Below are 4,551 nucleotides of genomic sequence, written 5' to 3' on the forward strand. Positions count from 1 at the left end.
TATTTAAAATGGATACTTCACCCTTGTACAACCATACCTCATCCCTGATTTATTCATTTTTCCCATAGCACTTACACCCTCTAACCTACTCCCCCCTCATTAGTTTATTTATTTATGTACTTTTATTTTATTTTATTTTATTTTTTTTCCTTTTTTGTCTTTTTTACTGACCGGTAACGGGATTGCAACCCTCGGTGTTGCGCCTGCACCATGCTCAGCCAGTGAGCAGGAACCGGTCTGCACATGGGATCCGAACCCTCGGCGGGAGCGCCGCCGCACTCCCAAGTGGCGCACTCTCCAGTGCGCCACCGGGCCGGCCCTATGTACTTTTATTTTGGTAAAATAAATATAACGTAAAATTTACTGCTTTAATCATTTTTAAGTGTTTGATTCAATGACATTAAGTACATTCACCATTCACATTGTTGTGCAACCATCAGCACCATCCATCTCCTGAAATTCATCTTCCCCAACTGAGATTCTGTACCCATTAAACACTACCTCCCATTCCCCACCTCCCCGACCCTTGATAAATGCCATTCTACTTTCTGTCTCTGAGTTTGACTACACTAGGTGCCTCATATAAGTGGAATCTTGTATACAGTGTTTGTCTTTTGTGTTTGGTTTATTTCACTTGGCATAATGTCTTCAAGGGTTTATCCATATTGTAGCGTGTGTCAGAATTTCATTCCTTTCTAAGGCTGAATAATATTCCACTGTATGGAAACACCACACTTTTGTTTATCCATTCATCTGTCAATGGACGCTTGAGTTGCTTCCACCTTTTGGCTATTGTGAATAACGCTGCTATGAACATGGGTGTACAAATATCTCTTCAAGTCCTTGCTTTCAGTTCATATATATATATATATATGTATATATATATACATATATATACATATATATATATATATATATACACACACCCAGAAGTAGAATTACTGGATCAAATGGTAATTCTATGCTTAATTTTTTGAGGAAATGCCATACTGTATTCCACAGTGACTGCACCATTTTACATTCCCACCAACCCATCTAGCCTACTTTTTCTTGTATATTTTGTTTAGTGTCTGTCCCCCACTCTTACTTGAACATAAGCTACACAAGGGCAGAGATTTGCTTCCCGAATTCCTAGAACCTTACTTGGCACATGATAGTCAGTGAACAGTGAGTATTTGTTACATGAGTGAACTGATTCAGTGCTTCTGACCTAATGCATCTTCCTGACCCCCTTCAAGGGCTAGTTTAATGCTAACGGAGCCTACCTCGGCCCATGTCACCAGAGGTCTCTTCCCCACCTTGTTGCATGCCTTTTGCAATTATTGCCCCTTTCTGCTTTGTATTCTGGTCGTCTGTGAACTTACCTCATCTATCCCTCAGAATTCTAAGTTCCTTAATGTTAGGGAGCTTGGTTTGTTTATTTTTGGCCTTTTCTGATTTTTGTTTTGTTATCCCTCTAGCCCTGGGGGATATATGCTCAAAACACCCATCAGAGAGATGTTCTAAATATACCAAAGCTAAATAGTGACACTCTAAGGGCTGGGCTTTTGCAGTCCAGAGCTCTCTAAAACCAGCCCTCGAAGAATCCCTGGCTGTGTGGCCTGGCATGTGCTTCGTTCTTTGAGACTGGTCCTCCTCTGATGGGGGAGTTGGATTAGTGACCTCTCAGGTTCCTCCTAGATATTATGAGTGCTTGGGCCTACTCCTTGGCATGAAGAGTACACTTCTCATCTATGAGAGCCCACAGTCTGATATGAATAAAATAAACGTGTAAAAAGGGGTTAGGGGATAAAAGGGGAAACCTGTGTAAGAGCAGTCCTTGCCAGGATGGAGGTATGAGTGCTTGGGCCTACTCCTTGGCATGAAGAGTACACTTCTCATCTATGAGAGCCCACAGCCTGATATGAATAAAATAAACGTGTAAAAAGGGGTTAGGGGATAAAAGGGGAAACCTGTGTAAGAGCAGTCCTTGCCAGGATGGAGGCACATACCCGGTCTCTCCCTCTCCCAGCCCCACTCCCCACATCTGGAGCTCCAGAGCGCAAAACACCAGGAAGCTCGAGTAGACTGCATGGACCTTCCATTCTTGTTTAGAGAAGAAAATATCCTTACAGCTCATGTGGTTTCATTTGGTGATTTTTAAATTGTTTAACTTTCTGTCCCTTCCCCAGGGAATTAACATTTGCAGGCGAAAAATGGACTTTGGGTTTCCCCCCCTTTGCTCAGCTATTTGTGTATAAATGTGACTTGAGTAAGGTCTCTAAAGGACAGCTAACCCCCACCCACCCACTGCTTTCCCATTCCCTCTTCCTCTGTGACTAAGAAAAACGATGACTTTACACCCAAGAATGGAATGTTTCAATTATTCTTAAAGCCTTCCATGTATTTTTACAAATTTTTCAAATGTATAAACAAACAAAAACAAATGCATTCATAATGCACTAAGACAGGTCTGGCTGGTTGGCTCACTTGGTTAGAGCATGGTGCTGATAACACCCAGGTCAGGGGTTCGATCCCCGTATAGGCCAGCAGCCAAAAAACAAAAACAAAAAAACAACACACTAACAATATTCACAGGTTATTTAAACAAATCACTCATAATCTAACAACTCTTTTTATTTTTACCAATTGCCTTCCAGTTTTACTCATATGAACACATAGTCTACATTGTGATTATCAGACCATACATACAACCTGTATTTTACATTTTCCTCTCAACATCTACAAACAAATGCACATTTCCCCAAATGTATTCTTCTTAAATATCACAATTCAGTAAATCCGGGTCAAAGCCATCACTGATTGATTGCCCAGTGAGTGAGTACTGGGCTAAAGCTGTGTATGATACAGAAAGATGAGTGGTCTCTGCCCGCAATAAGTTTACAGTCTCATGGAGCGATAAGACATACATCCATGAAACAACATGGAATAGCAAATAATTATGTCGAAAGTTTTTTGTTGTTGTTGTTTTGTTTTTCTTTTTTGTTTTACGTAGGAAGTTGTGACCACGCACTCAAGGTAAGCAGGCATTCGAGGTGGTGGAGAGTCCATCAAGGGCTGGGGACTGAAAGGGGACTATGTCCCCTTGAAGATGGGAGAATTGATCCAGCTGTGATGAGCAGCTTTGAAGAGGCACAGGGAAGACAGAGAAAGGATGGTTCAGGAAGGGAAAACTGGATGAAGGCATGAAGGTGCTGAATAAGGGGGACACACAATTAGTTTGGGAGCCATTAAGGCCATTGGCCCAACAGGCACAAAAGGTGAATTTGTCAAGGAAATGGTAGGATCAAAGACAGGAAGTCTTTGGGCAGGCCCGTGGCTCATTTGGGAGACCATGGTGCTGACAACACCAAGTCAATGGTTGGGATCCCCTTACTGGTCATCCCTAAAAAAAAAAAAAAAAGGACAGAAAGGCTGTGGGAATGGGGGAGAGATTTGGAGTTGCCTGGAAGTTGGACAAAAGTACAGAGTTGATGTCTCTGGTTTGCAGGAGGGGTTTTTAGTGAAATCAGTGCTATATTCCCATTGGTCTACAGGGGCTGTGTAGGTTGTTTTGCTATTGTTTTGTTTTTGAGATAGAAGCTGTCTATCAGTCTAGATACAGCTAGTAGATTGGGGGATTTAGGATGGTGGCAAACAGGAGGTTGAAGGGGAAGCGGGCACACCAGGCCTCATAAGTAAATACCAGGTCAGGTGAAGACCTTCCCCTCTCCTTCACTGCTCTGTTCCCACCTAGAACAGTGCCTGGTGCAGAGGAGATTCAGGTACGTATTTGTGGAATGAGAGCTGAATCAAGTCTAGTTTTGCAAAATTTCAGTACAAAGTTTGGCACATTTATATTCCTACTCCAGGCCTGCCTTAAAGTGGAGTTATTTTTTCTTTTTCATTTTTTTTTTGTACAAAGTTTGGCACATTTATATTCCTACTCCAGGCCTGCCTTAAAGTGGAGTTATTTTTTTTTCATTTTTTTTTAACAGTGCCTGGTGCAGAGGAGATTCAGGTACGTATTTGTGGAATGAGAGCTGAATCAAGTCTAGTTTTGCAAAATTTCAGTACAAAGTTTGGCACATTTATATTCCTACTCCAGGCCTGCCTTAAAGTGGAGTTATTTTTTCTTTTTCATTTTTTTTTTATTGAAACATAATTGATTATACATATTTGTGGGGTGCAGAGTTGACTATCAATACTTGTGTACAATACGTGGTGATCAAATCAGGATAACTGGCACATTCATCATTACAAAATGTAATCATTCTTTATGTCCATTAACCAAGTTCTTGCTAACCCCTCCCCCTCCCCCTTTCCCACCTCTAGTAACCACAGTTCTGTTCTCTCCTGAAAGTTCAACATATTATTGTGATCCTTCCTTCCTTCCTTCCTTCCTTCCTTCCTTCCTTCCTTCCTTCCTTCTTTCCTTTCTCCCTTCCTCCCTCACTCACTCCTCTCTCTCTCTCTTTTTTGGAGTTACTTTTTCAAGTGCACTTCATGACCATTTAGGGCGAGGCCAGGCCAGGCCTTGCCAGGAGACCATGTGAGTTTTGAGAGCTAATA

General features: G+C 41.7%; 1 non-coding gene across 1 annotated transcript; it reads left to right on the plus strand.

Moving 5' to 3' along the window:
- The first annotated feature begins 2,454 nt into the window (after nt 1-2,454).
- On the plus strand, nt 2,455-2,528 carry TRNAI-GAU. The gene has a single exon. It is a non-coding gene; the product is annotated as a tRNA-Ile (tRNA).
- Nucleotides 2,529-4,551: the final 2,023 nt, after the last annotated feature.

Source organism: Galeopterus variegatus, unplaced genomic scaffold (assembly GCF_000696425.1).
Source record: "Galeopterus variegatus unplaced genomic scaffold, G_variegatus-3.0.2 Scaffold1571, whole genome shotgun sequence".
In the NCBI taxonomy this organism is placed as follows: domain Eukaryota; kingdom Metazoa; phylum Chordata; class Mammalia; order Dermoptera; family Cynocephalidae; genus Galeopterus; species Galeopterus variegatus.